Genomic DNA, 27,671 nt, shown 5'->3' with positions numbered 1-27,671 from the left:
ATATGAAAAAGCATAAATACATTTCTGGAAGTAAAATGTACATTTGGGATTTTGATAAACATTATTAAATTTCTCTCCATAAAGTCGTTCCAATTTACCCATCCCTACCCCCACCCCAATGCCTGTTGTGCAGTACCTTCCCTAACCCAGCATAGTATCAACTCTTGATCTTTGCCCAACCAATAGGTTAAAATTGATACCTCATTTAAGTTTTTATCTGCATTTCTATTGTGAGCGCAGAATATGTTCGAACAGAATTAAAGAGCCATTTTGCTAAAAGCCTGTTTACCGCTACCAAATACAATCTCTTTAAGAGACAAGGACTGCAGGCTCTCCAGGAAAAAAAAAAAAAGTGCAACAGTATAAATCTGAGGCAGTATAAATCTGTTCTCAGCCACTTCTGAGAAGCAATTGACTGTGCTTTCCACCTATAACCTGAGCATTCAAAAGCTGCTTTCTGGACCACGGCAGAGAAATCACAGAGGAGACAGAAACGAACATGTGAGTGCTTGCTATACGTGAGGCGCCAATCTCTACATACACTTTCATTTAATCCTCCTAACATTTTTAATCCATGAGGCTCTGAGAGGTTAAGTACCTGCCCAAACTCACAGAGATTATAAATGGCAGAGGGAAAACTGAACCCAGTTCTAAATGCCGACACCCATATTTTGTGCACTATGCCACACTGCCTCCTGCAATGCTGAGGTATTTGAAGTCCACTGGCCTGCATCCTGAGATTCATATGCTAAGAGGCTGCCTTTTTACTTTAATCATGACCTTCTAAGCAATCGTATACTATAGTATTGCCTATCTATAGAGCCTAAATATGGATCTTGATAAGATTTCTCATGATCCCAGCTTCCCCTAAGACTTATCTGCCACTTAAGACTCAACATTGAATTAACTTGTAGAATTATTGAAGACGCCCAATTATCAGCACCAGGAATTGTTCAGAGAGTTAAATATTATTATTAAGACACAAAAAGAGGCTTGGAAGTGGTATATATGTTGCCAAGCTGCACTATTTAGCTCAGCAAGGTAGCCCAGAGGATTTCTTAGGGGGCATGTTGGTGACTCACCTTGGAAATGGATACAACAAAGCCCAGATAACCAGATTTGACAGCTGAAAAGCTCCAAGTAAGAATCATAGCCAATGATGTTTCATTACTTCGCATGAGAGTTCCTAACACAAATGTGATGCATAACAATGGGTTATTAAGCTGGGTAATAGAGGTTAGCTCAGCCAAACAAATAATATGAGGGGTAAAGAGTCATAGAGGGAAAGTCATCTTGAAAGAAAATATCTTTCAAAAAAGTCTATCCAAGTGTGCTTCCAAGTAAGGAACTCTCACATGTGATGCTCCCACCAGGGGCCAAGCATATCTGGGGACAATATGCTACAGAGCCACAAGGAGATGTTACAGAAATTGGGAATAAGCATTTAAAAACTTTTATAGCAACTTGGCAGAGTAATTTTATGTCTGTTGAATCTAATAAAAAAAATTGAGGCTTATAAAAAATTTTTATTAAAGTCATTAAAATGAAGAAGTGTTTTGACATGTGACAAGTGCTCATAGACAAGGTCGCAATTAGTCTGGATAAGGAAGCCCTGGTGTTCTATCACATAATAAAGAATTTCCAGGGGCCTCTGCATGGCCAGGAGCACATGATGCAGGGCGCCTCTGTGATGAATTAGTATGACCAAATGCCACCATTCTTCCACTAACGGCCTTTGGCAAAAGCTGAAACCACTACCAGGATTACTACCACACAACTGTAGCAGTTGGAAGTTGTATTAAAAATGTACAAAATGGATTCTTTGGAGAGAAACTTCTATTCACCATTTCAAGAGGGTGCAGAGCAAAAGCCTCAGGGAAAACAGTTGAGAAATGATGCCATATACTCCAGAATTCTATATACAAGACATTGGGACATCCAGATTGTGGCAGCTGTCAAGAGTTTCCAAGGACAAGCTGAATGAACTAAGCCAGACACAAAATTACAAATACATGTAATTCCATTTACATGGGGTACCTAGAGTAGTTAAATTCGTAGAAACAGAAAGTAGAGTAGAGGTTCCCAGGGGATGGGGGGAGATGGGAGTGGGGACTTAATATTTAATGGGTGGAGTTTCTATTTGAGATTATGAACATTTTCTGAAAATGGACAGTGGTGATGGTTGCATAGCATTGTAAATGTTATGAATTGTACATATAAAATGGTTACAATGGTAAATTTTATGTATATTTTACAATAAAAAATAAATAAGATTTCCTAATATACTCTTCAGTACTAATCGTTAATTAAAAAAAAAAAAAAAAAAAGAATAGCTTCCAATTCAGCAGCCTTTTTCTGAGGCCTGCATGAACATCAAAAATAAGTTAATTAATTAAAAGCACAGAGATCATCCCATCTGGATTCAGTTATTGTATTTGTAAACCAAAATATACCTTTTGCTCATAGAGAAAGACTAGGGAGTTTTAAAAAAATTATTAAAAAAAAGTAATCGAGAATTTTACCAGCATTAAAACCCCAGTGATTCTGTGTCATTTGATACTCTTAATCATCTCATCTTATTGAAATTTCCCCCACTCTCATGTAAAATCTGTCCCCTCACGCATTGTCTGGACTGACTCAACTAATCGAATTGGCTGGATGAGACTGCTAGTCTTTGCATGCAAACCGACAAACACTCTGCATACAGTAGAAGAGAGCATCATCCCATAAAGACAAACTCCATTTTTCATTTAAGATGTATGAGTAAGAGTTCCTTTTAAGAGTCTCCAAACAAGCTCCTGGCAAGCTCTTCTCCATAAATTTCAGGGGTTTTATATTCTTCTGGGACTCTTACATCTTTCTTCATCCCTCTGGCTCATTGTTAGAATCAATATTCTCCACGTATCCATTCACCAGCTTCTTCTTAGCTCTATATATTCTCTCTTGGCAATCTCATCTACCCTCTCAACTTTAGTAAGCCTACTCTTTCTCACTACGATTCTGTCCTGTTTCTCCCCAGCCTCAAGTCTACCTTCTAGATGACTCCACTATGATTTCCCACAAGCACTTCAAGCTCAGCATGATCAAACATTTACCATCTTACCTCCTAAACCCCTTCCTGTGTTACCCCTCTATATTATCCCCCTGCCTTTTGGTTTCCCTTCCCTCAATCCATCTGCCACCTTCCCTGACTACTTTACTCCTCTGCCCATCTGAAGTATCAGAAACCAGAGCAATAGTTGATCATTCTCTACTAAGATTGGAAAATTCCAAGGACCCCATATCATCACAAACCAAAGGTCAGTAAAAGCATAGGTGTGAGAAGCTAGAACTTGCATGGAATTCAATAATGGGCATCCAGAAGCTGGAGATGCCCCACGATTCTGCTGAACCTAAGGACATTGCACCTATTACTTAGAGGGGCAGTGACAACTATAATATATCCCCTGGTATTGTAAGACAGTGGTCAGCGCTATCACCAGAAAAAACTAGAGGAGGTGAAGACTTTTGCAGGATGGGATGAGGATAGTTTTATAATCTCTCATGATATATAGAACATCATTTATGTGCTGAGCACTGTACCACAGAGCTAGAGACACAGAGAACCAAACTACATCCTTCAAGGAATTCCCAATCCAAAGAAGAGACACAAAATTGCAATACAATGATCTTGCTACATTAGGGATATACACAGACGCGAGAGGACAGAGAGGAGCTCCCAATACTGTTAGAAACTTAGGTAAAGTGGTAGAGATTATGGCAGACTTCACAGAAGCTGTAACCTCTGAGAATTGAGTTTAAATTTAAAGGATAAGGAAAGAGTACTTTAAAGAAGAAGGAGCTTCCAGGAAGAGGAGCCTGTTGTGCAGACTGAGGGCATGAGGGCGCATGGGTTTTTAGGAAATAGCTAACGTTACAGCATAGTTATGAAGGGCTGTGGGAGGAATGACACTAGAGAGGCATTTGGGTCCAGGATCATACAGAACTTTGTATAGCAAGCTAACCCAGACCCTTGACCTTAACCTGTGAATCGAGAAGCAAAGATGACAAATCACATACCATAGCCCTTAGAGATGGATGTGAACTTGCATATTATCTAGTATAGTCTTCTCGTTTCATAAGATAGGAAAGGAGTCACGGGAAGAGGAAACAACTTACCCAGGGCTTTCAGATGATCCTCGCATGTCACACCTTCTCATGCAATAAAAATCCCACACAGAGGCACTGCTAGGAGCTAACCAGGTAAAATAGACTCTGTGACATGAAGGGAGTGAGGACAGCAGAGCACTTGCTCCAGGGTACTCCCCTTGAAAGCAAGTCTGAAGGAAGAAATCATCATTTGCAGAAAGAAAAGATTGCACACAGACTTAATGAGGACAAATAAACACCTTTCAAAGGCAAGCCTAACACTCTCTGTGAGTCATCCCAAGCCAACAGTGCCAAATCCCAGAACGTGCTAGCAGCACATCTAGTCCTAATATCCCTAACCAGCCATAAGACAATTAGCCTTAGTCATAAACAAGAACAAATGGTCAAACACAAGCATAAACCTCTAATCTCCAAATTCTAAAGAGTTACATTACACTTTTTTGTTTGTATCTTGTTTCAGGGGCAGCAAAAGTGATTCTTAGCACAGTGTGAGAGTTTGAAGATACAAGAAGCTTATACCAATTAGATACAGCAGGAGTACAGTCAAGCACAAACTTTGGAACTAGATGGAGCAAGGTTTGAACAGCTCATTCACTTAGCAGGACTCTGAGCTGGTATCCTACCCCTCTAAGCGTCTCTAAATTGCCTGGCACACTGCCAAGCATTAAGTATGTGCCCATGTATTCATGGGCTCCCTTTCTACCTGCCCTGCCCCCATGGGAGAGTGTTTTCAAAAACAGTCACAATAATTCCCCCTTTCTGTATCTATGCCCCTTCCCACACTGACTCTAGGCTTGCCAGGTGACTGATTTTGACAAATGGCGTATAGCAAACATGACACAATCAGAAACCTGAAAAATGTGTGTATATTAACATTTTTCCCTCTTTTGTAATTCGTGGGGACCTTTTAACTACCACCACATGAACGAGCCTGAGCTAATATGCTAGATGATGAGACATTTGGCCAAATCATCTTATTACCCCAGCTGACGTCAAGCCAAGCACCAGACATGTGAGAGTGGTCTTCATAGATCATCTGGCCTTAGCTGAGCCAGCCCATTTCAGAAGAACCACCCAGCCAAGCCACGAACCATGAGAAGTAACAAATGCTTGTCATCTTAAGTCTCTAAGTTTGGAGTGACTTTGTTATGCAGCAAAAGCTAACAAATAGGAGCTCCATGGTTTATGGCTTCAGGTCTCTCCTTACTCAACATGAAAGATCTATACATTAACACTAAAATAATGACTCTCAAAGCTATAGCCCCTGAAAGGTCTCTCTCGCATATGGAAATTTCATATACTTTTTAGGTACCTCAATTCAACACTAAACTCATTATATTCTCCATAAAACAAAACAAAAATTATACTCTTGTTGCTCTGTTCCCAAGAGCGAAACATGAAGATTGTTCTTGACACCTCCCTCCTCCTCATCTCCTATATCCAATCAGCCACCAGGTCCTGTCAACTCAACCCCTTAAACACCTATTAGTTTCTTCCCCTTTTCTCTACCCTTATTATTTCCACCCCATGAAAATCTCTTACCTGTTTAGTCAACTATTGCAATAGCCGCTAAGCAACTCCCTGCCTTCAGCATGCTTGCCTCAGATGCAACTCCACTAGAGCCTATACTCGGAGCTCTTCGACAGGTCCCCATTGTTTATGAGATGAAGCCTAAATTCCTTAGGCTATCACGTGAGTCCTTTCCCAAGGTGGCCTCCTCTCCACTGTCTTCTATCATGTCCCATACCACACTTTGAGTTCCACAGCTTACCAGGCTGCTTCATACCTCTGGGCCTTGTACATGTTGTTTGCACAGAAATGGATGTCTGTCCTCTTTGTTTCTCTTTTTTAATTTCTACTCACAATAGGACTCAAATCAGAAGTCACATCCTGTATATAAAACATCCTCCCACCCAAACCCCAGAAGAAGTTAATTTCTTCCTCCATACTATCTCTGTGCTGTGTACATTTCCTGAATGTTGCAGTTAACACACTATACCAATGTGGTCTGTTAATAGTTCTCCTTGTCTTACCATCCCACACCCTTTCTACCACCATCCTTATTGCAGCATCTGGAACAGTACCTAATATATAATAAGCATTCAAAAAAGTAGAGTAAGTTTGTCTAATGAATGTGATCTTAGCACCCTTCCCTTTTCCCTTACAATAAGCTAGATTCACAAGTCTGCCATTAATAACTTTTAGATGCAAATAAGCTCATTTTACAGAATTTTGAACAAAATTAGTAACAGAAGAAAAAGATGTTATAAAATCTTCAGATTTAATATTTCTTCTTGGAGTGTATCCTTTTTAATATTAGTAGCCTCTGGTGAGTTGTAATCATGTAGCCTGGCTCTGTACAACAATGTACATCTTTGGCCCAAAGGAAGAATTTCTAAGAATAAGTTGCTTGATGACTCCCATTGAAAATTATGTACACTGAGTAAGATTTGATGAAAGAGAGGAGTAAGAGAGATGAAGGAAGCAATAGATTCCAGGTTCAACAAAATACTATAAAACTCTAGAAGCACCCTATGAAATATCCTAGATCCCTTCCCCAGTAGGAAGACATGCTGGCAAGAGCACAAGCTTCAGAGTCAAGAGGATGAATTTGAGTTTCAGCTGCTATCAACCTCCATGTCCACTAACAAATCTTGCAACTTTTCTTTCCTCAACTGTAAAATGAGGGAATTGAATCAAATTATTTCAAAATCCTCTTAAGCTCTATAATTGTATGGGTCTGTGATAATAATTCCTAAACCTGCCTGTGTATCAGTGTCACTTGAAAAGCTTTATAAATCCACAGCTCCCCAGGTTTCCTTCTCAGAGATTGTGATTCCACCAATTTAAAGAGAAGTCTGGAAATTTCATTGTTTTAGAAACCCCCAACAGGTGATTCTGATGCAAAGCCCCATTTGAGAGCTGAGCCACCATATAGAAATTTCATGTGCTATCATTTTCAGCTACATCTACCACCTACAGAATAATGTTTTTCAATGGGACTATATCTCCAATTTCAAAATAATGGTTAAAGGAAATATAGGATTCACTTTACATAAAGTCACCTTAGGGGCACGTTACTGAAACACATCTATTGCTCAAATATGGAAATTACCTAGAAAGTTTTGTATTTCAATATCTGTATTATCACCATTTTCAGTATGTAATTTGGTATAGTCTTGGGCAAAATACTTTCCATTTAAACCCGTATTAGGTATTTTAATGGAAATCAGTAAAAAACAAAAAAAAAAGTATAATTTCATGTATAGATCTTTACAGCCACCACCCAGGGATGTATTTATACTGCAGAGTAAGACCGACAGCAGGATAAAAATGTACCATCTATATGTAGATACACAATGTAGTTGTTTACCCACTTTCAACGTTTTTCTTACTAGCAGGATCCATCCATTTTCAGGCAATGAATCATGATGAGTCTGAGTTAACTATGACAAGATTTTTGGCAAGATACTAAGTTTTGCAGCTCCTCTTACAGCTAGGGACCACCATATGATCTAGCACTGGACAATGAAATTTGAGAGCCAGTCTATTGATGGACTTTATGGTAATAATGTTACCTCCTTGATAAAGGGGGATCCTTTTTGTCACCCAGATCCCTGATTCCTTCCCTAAATGCAAAAGGCCATGGCTGCCACATGGAGAACAGAAGGCGGGACACCCCAGTGTCCATACTCAGAGAAAACAGAGTGAAAACTGAGAAAGAGCCTGGACCTTGATGGCACTGGGGAGCCACTGTTCCTAAGAGCAGACCTCTTGTTATTAAATTAAAAATTAATTTCTTCAGTCGCACTAGCCACATTTTTAAAAATCTAGGGAAGACTCTAAGCAAACAACAAATATACTCCTAATAGCAGACCTCTTGTTATGTGAAAAATTAAGTATCTTTGTTGTTTTAAGAGGCTATGAGCCTTGTTTCCTATTACTTGCAGCCAAAAATACATTCTAACCACAGCAAAGTCTAGTCAGGGTTAAGTATAATCTGCAGGAGGCAACTAGACATATTTGGGGTCAGAGTTCCATGCCATAAGATAGGAAAATAGCTGTCAGAGATGAAAAGATATTTCAAACACTGTTGAAGGATGGGTGAAAGATGAGAAGAGAGTGAAGGCAATAATGGCTTTTGTAGAGAAAGCTTGAAAATGAGAGAAAGGAATAAAAAGGCTTCAAGTTTATCACCTGGCACTCTAGGAGGGGAGTCTTTATGATAAAGAATTTTTTCCCAAAAATCTAAGTCAAAAAATGTCAAGGGTCACCAAAACTTACACATTCAACTATTTTTATCGCTCTTTTTCACTCCCCACCTTGAAGGCTCTGTCTGTGATCATGCGTCCTGCCCAAAAGCTCCATCCCAGAGGATGTGTCATACCAGGTCACATGTGCTCATTCTGGCACTGAGACGGGCTCTTGCTCACTGGAGCCTGGGCCCCTTTGAGCACTGCTCTGTGGCGTTCACTTCAACTAAGACTATCAAGTCCCCTGGGTTTCCAAAGCCATGTTAGAACAAGATTCTCGCATCTGGAACTGCTTTCTGGAAAACATCAAGAAACACAACACATACTCTATCTCCTCTCTCACACGCTCTCATCCTCTAACACTTAAGAAAATTAAAAAGAATCTATTGGTGTATAGCACATTGACACATCAAAGTCCCCAAAGGAAAATATTTGAATTTCTTCCATCTATTTTCCTCTCTTGTTCTTTATGCTTCTCAATGAGAAGAAAGGTAGAGCTTACATTTTATGTCAACACAAAAGGCCTCTGTTTGTGTGCATTACTTATTAAAGTATTCAGTGATTCAATGTCAAGGTATGTATTATACATACTTTTTTTTCTAGGCCATTATCAGCTTTCTTACAACACTATTATTCTTCAGCCCAGCTAATGCTTCTGTCAAAGATTTAGCAACAAGCATGGAAAATGTCAAACAGTGGGGAAGAAACCTAGCTGTTTCCACAACGGCACTAAAAGCCTGAGTTGTCTTTTATGGAAAGCAGCATAATTCTGCCATGAACACCAATGGATGTTTTATCAGGGGACAGAGGAGTGAGATGGTTTATTTGTTTTTCTCTGCACACCTGAGTTCATCTCCTCTGAATAAGTTTCCTTTCTTCTCTTACCAATGTACTTAATAAAATAGGACCAATGTTGTTATCATTTCACCCTCTCCCCAGGAGGTATCTGGCTTAGAACATGACAGAAATCAGCCAGGAGAGTCAGTCCTGTTCTGTCTGCAAAGCAGTGTGATAAGATTTAAGGAGCACTAAAAGACTCCTCTGGAGAAAAATATTTTCCCAACCTGCTTACCAAGGTGCCTGAAATTACAACCCTTCTGCTTTAAGGCATTGAAAGCCTCCATTAAAATGCAAATACCTTCGGTGAGTTATTTTATCAAACTATCACATCTTAGCTTGAATTAGTTTATAGCTTAATTCAAAATCCCGAAGTGATGAGACACGGGGCCATTAAGTTTGGATATAAGCAAAGATGATACAAAGGTTTAGAGTTTAAAATGTGTTACCTAAAGAGCAAGCCTAAGTGGCAAGACTAAGTGAGAGAGTAGAATATAGTCTGATGACACCAAAAGTGAGGTCCAGATTTAATACACACAGGCAGATGCTCTCAATAATCCTGGCTGAGCAATAGGTTGGCCCATGTGATGGAAAAGTTGTCATCTTCACATTTCAAAGATAACTTAAAGAATTGTCTATGCATATGGCTTCTTTTCTCCCCACTTGAATTGGCATCCTCCATTGGATTTACTTACCATTTCTTCTCTAAGTATGCTCAGGGCTCTTACCTACTACCTCCCCAGAAGTTTCAGAGGCCACAGAGAGAGCGCATGGTAGATATTACCAGCACTCTTTAATAGTTCCATTTCTCCTTCCCTCCTATCCCCTTGAAGTCAGTTGTGGCCTTATGACTGACTTTGGCCAATGAAATGTAAGTAAAAATGATACATGTAACTTCCAGACAGAAGCATTTAAGAGCTGGCTCGTGATACTCCATGCTCCCTTCTTCTGCAGTGGTGAATCCTGAAGCATGGTGAACTTGAGTAAAGATACTAAAAGGTCAAAGCAGCCAAGAATGGTGGATACAGAGAACAGCTAACTGGAAACCTGCTTAGATTTGTAGATGACCATAATCAAGCAGCAATAAACTTCTGTTGTGTTAAGCTACTTAGATGTTGGTGTTATTACTTGAGCATAACCTCATCTACGCTGACTGCTCCATATCCCATAAATAGCACCTCAAGAAATCTCATCAGGCCCTCTCTATAACCATACACTCATCAGTCAATAAATATTTATTGAGCAATTATTACATGCCAGATGATATCATAAGTACCAGGAATTTAGTAGGACTGTAATAGTAAAGACAAAAGTTCTTGGACTCGTGGAGGTTACATTCTAGTCAAGGGGGAAAAACAGGTTCTAAATAAGTTTATATGTTAGGATTGGGTTTGGTTGAACATAGTAGAAACCCAAGTAATATAAACTTAAGCAAATTATAGGTCTAGCTTCTCTCACATAAAATATATATGGAGGCTGGCAATCCAAGACTCATAGGGTGGCTCTACAATGTCATCAGGGACCCAGACTCATCCTACCTTTCTGATACATCATCCTTAGCACACGGTGTCCATTTTCCAGAGCACCTCATATTCCAAAATGGCTACCAAAGCTTCATTCGTTTTATCCACATTCTAACAAGAAGAAAGAAAGAGAAAGGCAAGAGGAGGTGCCTCCCGACAGAGTTGAGTCCCCTTAAAAAGGTGTTTCCCGCCTTTTGCTGAAACCCTAGTCCAGAGACAACGCATGCAACTTATTAGTCACTCCTACCTTCGAGGGAGACTGAGAGGGAAATATACCCCCAGCTGAATGTATTTTTTGCCACAAAGAAAAATAGAATTCTGTTAGTAAAGAAAAGAGGAGAAGAAGTATTGAGTAGGTATGTAACAGTCTCTGCCATGGCAGATAAACAAATAAAGATTTCAGCTCGTGGTGAGTATTTTGAAGAGAAAAAAATGTGATTAAAAAATGGAGAGGCAGTAACTGTACCCAGGGCAGGGAGGAAAGACCTTCCTAAACAGATGGTATTAGAATGATAAAAAGAAGTCTTCCATGGGGATATCTGGGCAACAATGGGTGCAGCACACAGCAAAGCTCTCAATTAAAGTTATGCAGTGTTATTGTTTATCATCCTTCTGCATTACTCAGATCAAATCTCACTCCCTTCTAAAACATTCCCCTCCCCCCAGCCTTCATTTATCTACTTTCTCTAACTTGCTTTATACTTATCATTTATAACACATAATCTACATCCTACCACATGCTGTCCTGTTCTCTGTTGGTATCACTCAGTTTGGCACTTGAGCCCACACTAATGACTGTATGCTAATATGTAAAATAATGCCTTGTTCTAATTCTTCATGTCTGTGCCTTACCTCTTCTCTCCAACTATACTAGGAGACTCCTATAAGCCAATCGTATACTTCTCTCACACCTTCACACAAATAGTGCAATGCTAGACACATGATGCATAGGTGCTAAATATTTGGGCACTGAGAGGGGGCTTTTCATTTAAAAAATTCCAGAAATCTTGTATATTAGGAAACCAAATGGTAGTGAAAGAATGTTTCAGAACTGGAACTTATATAAATCTCTGGTTAAGCCAACCATTCTCTGGGCAGGGCCTGTGCTATCGCAGGGAGAATAATGCTATGCATTCTCTTCTTGAAGGTCTCCGAAATACTTTAAGAAGTAGCCTGACTAATTCACGATTTAAAACTACAACTTTAGACTGATCCTCAGACCTCCTGGGCCAGCGGAGGTAATTGACCATCAAAACAAATAAGCTCTTCCAGACCATTAGCCCAGGGCCTCTCCCGCTACAGGGAGGGAAACTAAGCAGGACCCATGAGCCTTCTAAGAAGCCTCCCTGCACTGCTCCATGGCTTTAGGGGCTACGGAAGCTGAAGAAAGAGCCATGCACAGCACTACAAAGGACTTGCACAATGCAGAGCAGTCCGGTTTGCCCATGATACTGCCTCCTTTTACTAATACTGATGAGCAGTGGGGAGTAGTGGGTCAGAATCTGCTACCAGGCCAACAGAATTCAAACCACAGCTCCGCCACTCACTGGCTGCATGACTTCAAATTACTTCAATCTCTGAGTGCCTCAATTTTTTGTCTGGAAAATGGTAGCTATAACAGCTCCCAATGCTTACAGTTTTTATGAGAATTAAAAGGGTTTAAATTATTATAGTGCTCAGGACAACACCTGGCTGTAAGCATTATGCAAGTGTTTGTTAAATAATTTTAATCGTGTGTGTGTGTGTGTGTGTGTGTGTGTGTGTGTGTGTGTGTGTGTGTGTGTGTGTGTTGAGCATTTCAAGACATTTCTCTGACTGGGACATAAAGATGAACAAGACTCAGCCCTTTCCTTTGAGAAATTCAGTTAATTTAATATGCTGGTTTTAACAGCTCTGGTAGAGGAAGGAGTGATTAACTCCACCCAGAGTAACAGGAGAGGCTTCACAAAGCTGGCATCTATAATTGAGTAGGATTCATAGTGCAAGGGGGTTGGGGGTGGGGGTCTTTCACAGTAGTGGTTCTCAAACTTACTTTGCATTTGAATCACCTATGATTAAAACCCAGCCTCCCAAGCCCCACCTCCAGAATTTCTGATTCAGTTGGTCTGAGTGGAATCTGAAAATCTGCATTTCTAATAAGTTCCCAGGTGATATTGCTGCTAGTCCCAACGCCCACTTTGAGAACCACTGCTCTTCAGAATCAAGAGAGAAGCATATACATAGATGCAGAAACATGAAACAATCTGGCCTTCTCAGGGCAGAGAAGGTAGTCTGGCATGACTGGATCAGACAGCAGTGAAGGAAAATGGCAAAAGATTAGGTGGGAAAACGAGGCAAAAGCTGATCCCAAAGCAAAGAAACTTGAAGCAAATCCTATACACATGGAGGAGATTTGGGAGTTCACAGCCTTGAGTAACATGATCAGTTTGTATTTCCAAAACTATCGCTTGGCCATCAATGTGTGGAATGGACTAGAACAGAGGGAGACTAGAGGAAGGAAGAACAGCTAGAAGAGGCCAAAGAAGAAACAAGGCCAGAGCTGGTACAGATGCAATCAAATAAAAGACAGAAATCTTGGGGCACAGAACCAAGCAGATGTGTGGAGGCCTATACCAATGTGGGGAGAAGAAAGGATTACAGGCTACTCCAAGCTGGCCAGCCCTGATGCTGAGATGGAGGAGTCCTATTAACTGAGAAAGGAATGTGGGGGATGGAAGAGGTTTGGGGAGAAGAGAACATCATAAATTCAATTTACAAGGATTCCGACACATGCAAGATGCCCATTACACGGCTAGAAATACAGGTCTGGAGTTGAACACAGAAGTCAGAAGTAAATAAAGAGCTGGGCACCACTGCACCCAGGTCCAGGTTAAAATCAAGACTGTAGGTAAGATGGCTGAGGAAAGAGCCAGGGCACAAACTCGATTCACCATTTTTAAATAATAGGCTCAGCAACTGAAAGCAAGCAAGGAGACAGGGAGAATGAGAAAGGGGTACAGAAGCAGAGGCCCGGGGAACCCAGCCAAAATTTTACAGCATCCTGGTGGAGTAATATCATCTTTCTAGCATCATGAACTCTTCTGATCGCATCTGCACTGAAGGGAAAGTATCCGTGCTGTTCATTACATGCTCACAGGTCTATTGACTACCCTTCCTTGTTAAGCCTGACCCTTGCAAATTACATTTCTCAGGCTCCTTTGCCAGCAAGCTTCTGGTTGATTTCTGCCAAAGAGAGGCACTGGCAGGATACTATGGGGAGGAGGGTAGTAAAAACCAAATTATTCCTCCCCTCTATCCTTCTCCACCCCCCAGCCCATCTCTGCCTTCTGTGGCTTCTCATTAGACCTGCGCTTCTGGTTCCCACCAGGTACCCAGCTCCTGGGGTCTGGGAACATTCCCCTTCTTCTCCCTACAGCTGTGTGAGTGGGGAGGATCAGCTTGCTGCTGCTGCACATCTGTGCGTTGACTCACCAGCCCATTTGGCTTTTCAGCTCTTCCAGTACCTCACAACTAGTTCCTGTATGAATGCTATTAACACTGGCTGACGCAGGTGCTGTGGTCCTGGTTGGTCCCCGACTGATAAATGACATATAATGATAACACATCAGTTTCTCTCTCCACAACTTCTGTCTGGTTTCAGAATCCAATTCAGGCTGGGATTATCCAAGTTGGTATTAACAAAGCCTTCTATTTAAAAGTTGAGGGGAAAGTCATTTTAAAAGAGGCAGTAAATAAAGATAAAAGCCGAAATAAATTATAAAATTATAAAGCAGTAGAATGATAAATTAGTTCAAATGCTTTTTTATAAGACTACTAAAATAAACCTCTGACAAATATAATTAAGGGAACATTTTTAATTAAAAATGAAATGGAGATAGGACAAAATACAGAAAATAAATTTCTTTCCCCAAATCCAAAGAGAATGTAATGTATAGTTGTAGGCTAATAAACTGAAATCTTCAATGAAATTAATAATTTCTAGAAAGATATAGTTTACTAAAAATAACTCAAGAAGTATAAATCTAAACAGAATAATGACCAAGGAAGAAACTGAGGAAATTTCTGATAACTACCTAAAAAATGCAGCTGGTCCCAATGTTTACACCAGAACAATTTTCACACTTTTAAGAAACAGATGGTTTTGATGTTTTATAAAACAAGTAGAGTGCAAAAAGAGATAAGGGTACCTTTGTGTCCATTAAGCAAACACGATCATCTTCCTAAAGCCTGATGAAGATAAAACACACAAAAAGAAAATTATGGGCATATATCACAAATGAATATGAACAAGAAAAGTTTAAATAAAATTCTTTCTTCTTAAATAGGAACTTGTTTTACTGTACTGCTTCAGATCTTTAGAAGAAAGATACATTTTTTTTTTCAGTAACAGCTTTACTGAGATAGAATTCTTATACCATAAAAAATATGGAACAAATGTATGTATCATCCTTACAGAGGGGCCAGGCTAATTTTCTCTATATCGTTCCAATTTTAATATATGTGCTACTGAAGTGAGCACAAGGATAATTTTAGAAGTTGAAAGAAATTGCAAAGAATGGACAGTTTGTACATTATCGAAGTAAATAACCATTTGACAAAACCAGTATTAAAGGGAAGATGTCATCTAGAGGAAGCATTCACAGCAAATGTAAAAAGGGTTCATTTCTAAGTTATGTAAAGAGTTTATATAAGTTGATATCAAAAAAAAATTAAGTCCCTAATTCCTAAACTGGCAAAGAACTTAAGAAGATAATTCATGAAAACAGGGATACTATTAGTAAAAAAGCATGTGGGAAAATGTTCAACTCTGCTTGTAGTAAAAGAAATGCTCACTCAATAATGTAGGAGCATCTTGCACCCATTATATTAGAGGAATTTTAGAAATTATCCAGTATCACAACACTGATAAAACTAGTCCACTCATATACTATAAACAGGTATCATCTCTTGGCAATATATAGCAGAAACCATCTTAAAATTCCACAATAACCCTTTATTCTAATGAATTTATAAATAATAAAAATAAAACTACACGACAGGTTCATTGCACTGTCATTCTAACAACTTAACTAAATATATAAAAGACAATCTAAATCCAATAACAGGGGAATTATTAAGGAAGGATTATAAATTATTATTTATAATTATAATTAAAATTATAGTTTATCGAGCATCCTCATATACTTCATTTCTTTTAGTCCTCAACATTCCCAGAAGATAGGTAGGAATTACTAAGATTCAGAAAATTAAGTGATTCGCACAAAATCACATAATCAGTGGCTCTTGAACACCTGCTGCAAAATCCCACGCTCTCGCGATGTTAAAGGGGTAGTTACAAATATCCATTCTGAGCCACAGTTTCCTCATCCATAATATGGATTACAGCAATGTAAACATGTCTGCAAGTAGACAAGGACAAGAAAGAGAAAGGAATAATGAAAATGGCTGCTGTGTGAACAAGGCAAGAATATGAATCACTTCTTTTTAGAATTGTTTTGTTTCTAGTACACATAGAAATCTGGAGGGAAACAAAATTAGAATATACAAAATAAAATCTCTTAAAATGAATTAGCATCCTTTGGGGAGCTTATTAATAAACTTGGGATCACTGCATCTATGACACTTGAAATTATAAACTCAGCACATACGCCCCCTGGAGATGCTGGGTGGCGTGTCGAACCAGCCAGCGGATGGCGCTGTTTCACTTGCCCAAGGGACCAAGGAAGCATTTATTGGCCTCAATAATAATATATGAGTGCTAGTGATTTAGTCTTCATTAAAGATGAATTCTTTCTCTTCTCAAAACTGAGGCTCAGAAGCATATCAAGCAAATCTCCAGATAGTTGGGAAATGGATCCAAGTTTTCTCCTGATGAAAAGCAATATCCCAGGGGAGCTGCTCTGCGGTGAGCATGGACATCTACAGAACCAAGGAGAGTGTGGTTCCGGCTCCCTTCAGTCACCTGACCAGAATCCACCATCAATGGGCAGGAAAGACTTAGCCCCAGGCTTTAAATCTACAAATAGAGAACAATTCCAACTACAAGAGACAGGCTTCAGAGTAATGAGGGAAAGAACTACAGGCATCTCTCTACTTTTCCTCTCGAAATTCAGCCAGGCCTGAAAATCTCTATCCACTGCAGGGGCATGGATGGGAAGTTACTTCACTCTCAGCTCCTGGATTGTCACAGACTTGGATCATGAACAACTGCCTGCCTACATGAGTCACAACTTATGCGATTAGCCTATGAGCTGCAATAAAAGAAATGACAAGTTCAGCAACAGATACAAATTCGGGAGAGAATTATCAGGAGATGACACAGAACCTAGCATGTCCAGAGGCTGAATCCCACTGAACTCAGACTCATGTGTCCAAATACTACCCTACTTGGGATGTCAAACAGGCCTCTCAAATTTATGTATCAAACACCAAGCTCCAGGTTTTTGCCTTCACCTTTCACTGTTGATAGCCCTCCCAGCTCAAACAACAGCAACACCACGCTTCCAAAAGCTCAGCTGGACTCCCTCACATCTCACATTCGATCCACCAGAAAATCCCATGAGCTCTATCTTCAAGATACACCCACATTCCTCCTCCCCTCATCAGCTCCACTATCATCACCCCAGTCCAAACCATCATCATTTCTTACCTGTCTTCTCATTATATAGCCTTTTAACTGGTCTCCATACAGCCACCTTTGCCTACCATTCATTCTGTTGTTAGCACAGCAGCCAGCGAGATCCGCCGAAAACCAAAGTGAGATGAAACTGTAAAAGAGTAAGTCCATGAAAGAACTAATAAGTTGGATTTCACCAAAATTAAAAATCTACCCATCAGAAGACATTGTAATAATAATAACAACAACAACAACAGAATATATAAAGAACTCTCTTAAAATTCAAAAATAAGAAAATAAACAACTCAACTTAAAAACTGAGCAAATGGTTTGAACAGACACTTCACCAAAACAATATGTGGATGGAAAATAAGAACACGAAAAGATGCTCAACATGAATAGTCATTAGAGAAATGCAAATTAAAACCACAATAAGATACTATTATCTAGCTAATACAAATACTAAAATTAAAATAACTGATCATACCTTATGTTGGCAAGGATGTGGAATAACTGGATCTCTCAGACTGTTAGTACAAATGTTAAATGGTACAACCACATTGGGAAAATGTTTGGCAATTTCTTAAAACGTTAAACCTACACCTATCATATGGTATTACCATTACACTCCTAGATATTTATCCCAGAGAATGGACAGCATATGTCTATATGAAGACTTGTACAGGAATGTTCATAGAAGCTTCATTCTTAATAGCCAAAAACTAGAAACAATGTAAACATCTAGAAAATTGGATAAGCACATTGTGGTATACCCACACAATGGAATACTACCCAGCAATAAAAAAGAATGAACTATTGCTACAACATAGATGAATCTCAAAATAATTATGCTGTGGGAAAGAGATCAGACAAAAGAAGAATACATACTGTATGATTCCATTTATATAAAATATTAGAAAAAAACTAATCTATAATGACAGAAAGTAGATCAGTGGCTACACGGGGACAAGTGACAGGGAACAGGGAAGCGAGGAGCAGAAAGAAGAGATGACGAAGAGGCATAAAGAAATTTTGGGGAGTGCTGGATGTGTTTCCTATCTTGACTGTGGTGATGGCTTCATCGATGGACAAATATATAGGGAGACAGACAAACACATAAATACATCAAACTTTATCAAATTGCCACAGGCAACAAAAGTAAAAATATGTAAATGAGATAACATCAAAAGTAAAAAAAGAAAATCTGTGCATCAAAGGATACAATCAAAGTTTGAAAAGGCAACCTACAGAATCAAAGGAGATATCTGTTAATCATATATCTGATAAGGGGTTACTATCCAGAATATATAAAGAACTCCTACAACTCATCTCAAAAAAAAAAAAAGATTAAAAATGGGCAAAGGACTTGAACAGACATTTTTCTAAAGAAGGTCTACAAATAGCCAACAAACACATGAAAAGATGCTCAACATCACTAATCACTAAATACAAATCAAAACCACAATGAGATATCACCTCACACCCATTATAAATAGCTGCTATCAAAAAAACAAAACAAAAGCAGAAAATAGCAAGTGTTGGCAAGGATGTGGAGAAACTGGAACCCTTGTGCACTGTTGATGGGACTGTAAAATGGTACAGCCACAATGGGAAACAATATGGTGCTTCCTTAAAAACAGTTTAAAATAGAATTACCATATGATCCAGCAATTTCACTTCTGGGTATATACTCCAAAGATTAAAAGTAGGGTCTCCAAGAGATATTTGTACACCCATGTTCATAGTAGCATTATTCGTAATAGCTAAAACATAAAAGCAACCCAAATGTTCACTGACAGATAAAAGGATTCACAAAATGTAGTGTGCACAATGGAATATTATTCATCTAAACGGGATGAAAATTCTGACATATACTACAGCATGAATGAACCCTGAGGCATTATGCTAGGTTAAATAAGCCAGTCACAAAAAGACAAAAGCTGTATGATTCCACCTATATGAGATACCTAAAGTAGTCAAATTCATAGTCAGGACGTAAAACTGTGGTTGCCAGAGCCTGGGGGAGAGGAAAGTGGGGAGTTGTTTAGTGGGGATGAAGTTTTAGTTTTACAAGATGATATTAGTCACGCAACGATGTGAATGGTCTTCACACTAATAAACCACACACTTAAAAATGGTTAAAACAGTAAATTTTATGTTATGTATATTTTATCATAATTTAAAACTTTTTAGGTATCAAATTGCACACTTTAACTGTAAAGTGTTTACTCTATGTCACTTTTATCTCAATAAAGCTGCTTTCAATTTTTTTAATTATATTTTTAAAAACTAAATGGGGGTCATATCCCTCCTCTGCTCCAAACCTTCCATGGGCTTCCCATCTCATTCAGAGAAAAAGCCAAATTTCTTAGAACGACCTATGAGGCCCTACACAATCTGGCCCTGAAACCGGCATGCCTTCATTCCCATTCTCTCCCCTTCACCACACTCTAGCTACCAGGCCTCTTGCTATTTCTCAGACACACCAGGTGCACTCCTGGGGCATTTAAACATCCTGTCTGCTTTGCCTGGAAAGCTTTTCCCCCAGATAACTTCATGGCTCACCTCCTCACCTCTTTCAAGTCTTTACTCAAATGTCATCCTCTCAGTGGGGCCTTCCCTGATGTGGTATTTAAAACTGAAACACTTCCCCACCCTGTAAGTCCCCAACGCCCTTCCCTGCTTTACTTTCCTGTATAGAAATCATTACTGTCTAATATACCACATTTTACTTATTTATCTGTATTTTTACCCACTAGAATTAAGCTCTAGAAGATAGGAATCTTTTATTATTTTATTCATTAATTATATCCCCAGCAACTGATACAGTACCTGACACATAGTAGGTGCTCAATAAATATTTGTTGAATAAATGAATGAATGAAGGAAGGAAGGAAGGAAGGAGGAATATTATCTGGTCTTGACAACCAAGTGTAAGGATTCTTTATGAAGGTACCTCAACCTGGACTATATAGCTGGACATCTGTCAAGCTTTTGGGTTTTGTATAGACTCAGTCCTCGCAACAGTGCTCTGATATGCTGTCATTGTCATTTCCTTTCTACATAAATGAAGGCTTCAAAAGGTTAACTTTTCCTAGATCAAGGGGCCACAAATGACAGAGCCAGCATTTAAACCAAGATTTTGCCGTCAGCCACAAAATCCCAAGATGCCATCCTGAGCATCTGAATTTTTCAACTTTCATATCCTTTCATTTCACTCATAATGGCATTGCTGACAGATTTTAACAGTTCAGCAGTTAACCCTTGTGCCATAAATTTCTATTTGTCACACCCAAAATTCGATATTTTAGAAGGCTACCCTTCTGGTTTTTAAATGGAAATTGATGACATCGTGTGCAGGAACACAGAGGTTGCAAACCTTCTCCCGAATCTCTCCATCTACCTGGAGGCAAAAATAGAACAGTCAGAAGCACTCAGGGCTGCGGGCCCTTCCCGCTCCAGCATAGAAGGAGGGAGGTTACCCAGCATCACCAGGCCTGCATTTAGGAGGTCCGAGCTTGGTTTAGTGGCCAGGACATACAGAGAAACGAGCGCAGCTGGAGTCACCCATGCATAGACAGCACTCTCCCCTCAGCGCTCAAGGTAGCCTGATATCTCTGAGCACCCGGAAAATAACACGAACAAACAGGTTTTTATGAGGGCTGTAACCCAATTGACAAAGGCGAGCTCACTTAGCCTGGAAATGTCCCTGCTCTGAACCAGTTGCCTTGCCAACAAGCCACATGTTTCCACTCTGCAGAATCCAATTTCTGAGCAATGTGACAGTGACAGGTCCAGAGACATGATATACAATTCCAAGGTGCCTTTGAACACCTGCTGAATAGCTAAGAACAATGTAGATCCTTGGATGTACTTAGCAACATGGAATAAACAGTGGGCAAATGCAGGTCATGTCCAGTTAATGCAACAGTTCCCACCAAACCCACCCCAGCATCTCACAAACTACAGATAACAGAAGGCTAAGCCATGTTCTTTATCACTATCATTATTATAATCACTACAAACACTTGCATGGGACTTACTCTTTAAACATATTGTTATTCAATCCTCTTGACAACCCCATGAGGTTGGTATTATTAGTATTTCATTTCATCTGATGAAATAGAGACACAGAAAGAGTAATTACCCCAATTCACACTGCTAAAAAAAGGTGGAGCCAGAATCTGAACCTAGACAATCTGTCTCCAGGGTCCACCCCTTAAACACTTTGCTATACTATCATTCTTTAATGTTCCTTAAGTGGTAAAGCTGAGAGATTGTTCTAGTTATCATTGCTGTATAACAAAGCACCCCAAAACTTCATAAAGTAAGATACCCATTTTATTATGCTTGTGGACAGCATGAGTCAGGAATTTGGACAGGACACAGTAGGGACAGCCTGTCTCTGCCCACAAAGTCTATCCAGGGCATCAGCTAAAAAGATTCAAAGCTGGGATTGACTCAACAGCTGGGGATTGATATCATCACACACACACATCTGACAGTTGATGCTAAAGATCCACAAGGACTCAGATAGGTCTGTCTGCTGGAACACCTACATATGGCCTCTCCATGTGACCTAGGCTTCCTGTCAGCATGATGGCTGGGTTCCAAAAGCAAATATCCCAAGAGGCAGAAAGTGGGAACTATCAGTGCCCTAAGATAAAGACCCAGAAATTGCATCACTTCTACCATATTTTATTGGTCAGGAAATCACAAAGTCCATATTCAATGAGAGAGAACACAGACTATACCTTTTTAAAAATTGGGGGATCATTTTTTAAACCGCCAATGAGATCGATCATTTAGTCCAACTCCTTCAAGATCTAGATGAACAATGGAAGCCCAGAGATGTTAAGTGATTAGTCCAAGATCATATAATTTATGTTAGTGGCAGGACAGAACCCAGGTACTTTCCTGCCCTGTCTCATACTCTACGCAGCTGGTTTTTACTTGGCTGCATATTGGAGGCACCTAAGGAATTTTTTTAAATTCTGTTGCTTGGTTCCCACCTAGAGAGATTCTGATCTGTTTGAATTATAGCCTAGACATGGGGATTTGTAATAGCTCCCCAGGGACTCTAATATACAACAGTGTGAGAACCATGTTCTCTGTGCAATACCCAAAGGTGGTTCCATGCAGGTGACACCCACCACTGTTTCACTGTGACTCAGCATTTGCAGTGGTCATAGCCTAAGAACAGATTTCTGACACCGTCTCCTGGTTTGCAGACTTCATCTTAAACCATCTCTTCTCCTCCTTCTTGATATGCTTCTCACCTTCTCAGCTCCTCAGCTCCCAGGTGCTCCTCGGACCAACACTTCTCTTTTAACACTCAAATCCTTAACTACAAATCAAGTTCTCCTTTTGCCATCATCTGCCAACTCCAGTAATTTAGTTCTGCCTTTGGGATCCTTCACAGGTGGAGGCCGAAAGGCCAGGTTCTCCTGCTCAACACTTCACTCCCACTGGGTTTGTAAGCCCAGTCATAGCATACTCTCTCCAGCTCCAAATATGTCTTTCATCCACTCACTGGGCCATATAACACTGGGATAAAAGTACTATCTAAATCATGCTTTAAATATTTGATTTTGTGAAATTATTGGTCAATTTTGAGAGAAACAAAATCTATCGACTTGATTATTTCACTGAAATGATATGTCATGCATTATAAAAAAATGGCCAAAAGAATTGGCCCAAACAAATATTTTCAGTGTTTCTCCTTAGATTTAGATTCTCAGAAGAGGATCTCTATAGTTTTATCATGTGTACACATCACCTGAAAATAATTTTATAAAATATATTTATTCTTCATTTTACACAAAGAGGAGTCTTTCTAAACCTCCCAGGCAATTTTTTTTTTTTTGTAAACTTAACCGTATTGTAAATGTTTCAAAGAAGAGGTATTTGAAGAAACTATCAAGGTTCATTATACTCCTGTCTCTACTTTTGTATATGTTTGAAAATTTCTGTAAGATTAATTAGGAAGAGAAGAAGGAAGGGAAGGAGAAATGAAGGGCAGGGAGAATGGAGGGATGGAGAGAGAAGGGCTGGTCAGCCTCAGGGATTCTATGGTAAAGTAAATAATCTTTATGTAAGGAAATACAAATAATACTCTCCTCTCCCCCACACAAAAAACCTGCCTTTGTTATTTCTATGTGTGTGTATGTATGTGTGTGTGTATTCTCAAGTTGTATATATGTACATGGAAACATACATAAATATATGTTTTTAAATTCTAATTTCTCTAGAGTAGGGTTCTAAAAATCTAAAATAATTATTCTTATAAAGCACTTGTTTCTATGAGTCTTCATTTCTCTTTCCCTCTTCCTGCTTAGGTCTCACTGCTGGGAGAGTGAGTGGTTCATATCCATGTTACTTTACAAAAGTGCATCTGCTTTATATATACATGTATATTCTTTAAGACAGTCGTTTTCTGAGTGGACACAGTGACATTCCATAGAGCCTGTGATCACTTCTACCTGCCCTTTCATTTGCCTTGGTTTTCATCTATAAATTCCTAGTCCCACTTCAGTCCTCAATACAGTTAATCAATTCTTCCTCAGTGTCCCATTCACTGACATAAATTCTGAAAGGCGTTACTTTGCAGAGCAAAGTGCTTATGAGGCACTCACCACATGGATTTAGTGAGAGTAGAGAGGCAAGAAGAGGAAGCCAGTAAGAGCCCAAATGCCATTGAGTCAATGCAGCCCCAGAAGAAGGAGCGTGTGCAATGTCAGAATCAGGCAAGGTGGCGCCTCGGGAGGCCACCAAGAATGTCTCGAAGAGCCAAGATGGTATCTCACTATTGCAGTTATATTTTTATTTCTGTCTATCTCTCTGCCACACATAGCCTGGCAGGCACTTAAAGTTCAGTCATCAAAATGCAACAGCAGATGACATGATTCCCCAACTCCTTGCCTAGGTTCCCTTGACAGAATTCTTTCCATCAAGAGCATGGACTAAAAGACCTAAAGGTGATGCTTAATCTTTAGTCTCTAATTGCATTTCCTTAGAATATGCTTTAGTCAAGGATAATCCAGGCCTCTTCAGCTCCTTATAGGACCATTCGAGGGAGAAACTGCTAAGGACAATTTCCTAAACTGGAGAATCTGCCACAATCTCTTAGTTTTTTTACAAATTCCTCTTTTCTACCAGTTATATCATGACTAATATCATCCTCCATTCCATCCATTTTTTAGTAATAAAAGAATGAAGAGACTTATTTAATTAGTCATCAAATGTCCTTTGAACACTTTCTAGAGAAATCTTTGGGCAGAAAAAAATGTAACTGTAAATGTTTAATTTGTAAGCTGTGAGATGATCATTTTTACATATAAATATGTTAACAGAATACAGCCCATGAAGGGTAGCTATTAGACATTGTCTTGGTTGAAAGCTAATATTTAAGTTGAAAAAATCATAGGAGGAGTTGGTCAATGTTCAAGTTAACAAAATTATAGAAAAATACTACTGAGATGGGGTTTTTTTTAAATGAAATGACCACAAAATGGAAATGGTGTAGAAATTCTCAGCCTTTCCTTCTAGCTTTGTACCATTTTCCCAAGGTGGTATCTTCAACTGATGCCTTCTATCAGTTTGTGCAGAATTTAGTTTCTAAATATTGCCTCAATGTGAAGATATTCCTTCTTACAATGTGATTTCGGTGCTCCTTCTTTTAGCAGGTGTGGGTCTGTGCCCCCTCCTTTTGAATCTAGGAAGGCTTGTAACCATGGAGGAAGTGATACTTTGTGACTTCTAAGACCGAGTTAAAAACACCTGGCTCTCTTGGGATGTTCACTCTTGAAACTGAGTCACAACCGTGCTACGGGGAAGTCCAGGCTACACAGAGAGAGAGCCTGTGGGTGTTCCAGCCAACAGAAACAGCTACCATACATACAGACGTGTAATGAGGAAGCCCTTGAGATGACTTCAGCCCCAGTCATCATCTGACTGCAACTGCATGAGATACCCTAACGAGAATCGCCTAGCTGAGCCCAGCCAACCTCCAGAACTAAAAATAATTATTTTCATTTTAAATCACTGCTTTGCTTTAGTTTATTATGCAGTAATAAAAAATTGGAACACATCATTGTAAAATATCAGCCATAAAACACAATTGAATAGCATGCCTACAATGATAAAAGAAGATATTAGAAGAAAACTTAATTTCATCAAAACTAGTTGTCCATTCAATGATGATATGCCTCCTTAAATAAAACCTTGGTCTTTTGCAATAGTCACAGCAGCCGCACATCTTCCATTTTGATCATGAAGAACTATAACAAGCTTAATAATCAAAAGTTTAGACTCCAGAGCCAGGTAGATCTGGATTAGAGTCCCAACTTTGGAACTAGTGACCTTGAGTAAGTCATTCAAATCCTCACATAAAATGGAGATAATAATAGTACCTGTCTGTCTCACATGGTGATTACAAGTGTCAAATGAGATGATGTATGCAAAGCATGGTGCCTAGCACAGGATAAGTGTCCAATAAATGTGAGGTCCTATCATTGTAGTGGTCAATGATGATGTTATTATTATCAATATATCTCAAAAGCAGCCTATAAATATATTTCACATCATATATCTGCCAAAATCCTAAGAGGTAAAATATTACTATTCACAAACAAAGAAACCAGTTCAGAAAGGTCATCGACTTGCCCAAGATCCCACAGCCTGGGATGAAAGAAATGAAAGTAGAACAGGTATTTAAACCCAGACTGTCTCCTAGTTTACACTCCCCATTACCACAGCAAACTCTCTACCAAGTTGTTTTCCAGCCTTTGATTAAGCACTTTCAGTGATGGAGAACTCACCACCCACTGAGGTAATCCATCTTCCAACACTCTGTCTGTTGAGCTAGAATCTATCTCCATGTAACATTCACCCATTGGTCTAACTCTACACTGCAGGGCTACCAGGAACAAATCTACCCTCTCTTTCAAATAACAGCCTTTGAATTTCTAAAGACCAACTCATGTAACCCCTCCACCAAGTTCTCTTTCCTCCAGGCCCAACATCCCCCAGGTCCTTTAGCCATTCCCCCAGCACTTGCTTCTGAATCCTTTTCCCACCTCAGCCTCCCTCTCTGCCTCAGGCTTGACAAGAGGCATATACTATTGATGACTGGAGAAGCTTTCATACTGCTCCTGGAGGCCTGTAATACATTTATGCTTTCTCAGGATGACACATACTTTAGGAGTACTAAGAATTGCTGTCAATCTCTCTGGCAGCATGAAGGACTCTGGCATTTCACCATATAATCCTTTTTTTCTCCCAAAGGCCTGCCTGCTTGAGGAAACTGTCATATTCTCCAGCCAAGGAGAGCCAAAGTGTTTGGAGGCAGATATGCATACCTTTGTTATGTGGCTCCTCCCAAAGCTTTCTGATAAGCATCAGTTGTGGTAAAGGAGCTCAAATAACCTGCAGGCATAGATACTGGCCTCATCTTAGCTCCCTCAGGCCTCACTAGCCTTAGAGAGGAGGGGAGTGTTTTTGTCAAGATAGGCTAAATTATACTGTGATAACAAAGAGTCCTCAAATCCCTGTGGCTTAACAATAAAAACTTATTCCTTGGTCATGCAAAGTTCACTATGCATCTGGAAACTCCCCAGGGCAGTTTCCTTTCAAGTGTTGACTCATGAATCCAGAGGACTTCCACATCTAGAAGACATGCCTTCCAGGACACTGTGGCCAGGGAAGAGCCAGCTATTAATTGATTTAATCTAGAACTAGCATAGATCACTTTGGCTTATAGCCCCTTGGCCAGAACTTGTCAGGTGGTCCCACCTAACTGCAAGGGGGCTGGGAAATGTGGATGAGCACATAGTCAAGAAGCCGTAAATGTTCCGCCACACATTCTCTGTGGCCCTTTGACCCTGATACACCTCACACATCTAGGTGAATCATTGTGATACCAAGCTCTCCGTATTCCTTTCTGATAATTCATAGGCTCCTCAGCAGCCATGGTGCTTGATGGCTGCTATCACCAGTGTCACTCTGAGCCCCTGAATGGTGATATCAATTGGCAGCTGCAGACAACTCTCTCCCATTTCTCTCTGATGCCACTGACTTCACTGAGGCCCTCATCATTTTGTTTCTGAACCTATCATCATAGTGTTCTTAACTGGTGTTCTCTCTCTGCCATGCCACTTTCCACTATCTTTTACAAATTCTAATCTGAGTATACCTTTACTCTGTTTCTAATTCTACCGTAGCCACAGTGCCAATGGGATAGATTTAATTTCCTTAAAACTGCAAGAAAAACTTTTTATAGTCTGGTCCCAAAAA

General features: G+C 39.6%; 1 pseudogene; it reads right to left on the bottom strand.

Annotated features, from left to right (window-relative positions):
* Positions 1–15,181: 15,181 nt before the first annotated feature.
* On the bottom strand, positions 15,182–15,281 carry LOC120592070 (uncharacterized; annotated as a pseudogene).
* Between the last annotated feature and the right edge of the window lie 12,390 nt (positions 15,282–27,671).

This window comes from Pteropus medius, unplaced genomic scaffold (genome assembly GCF_902729225.1).
Source record: "Pteropus medius unplaced genomic scaffold, Ma_sr-lr_union100, whole genome shotgun sequence".
Classification (NCBI taxonomy): Eukaryota; Metazoa; Chordata; class Mammalia; order Chiroptera; family Pteropodidae; genus Pteropus; species Pteropus medius.
The sequence above is the reverse complement of the archived record's forward strand: the minus strand, read 5'-3'. Positions and strand labels throughout refer to the sequence as shown.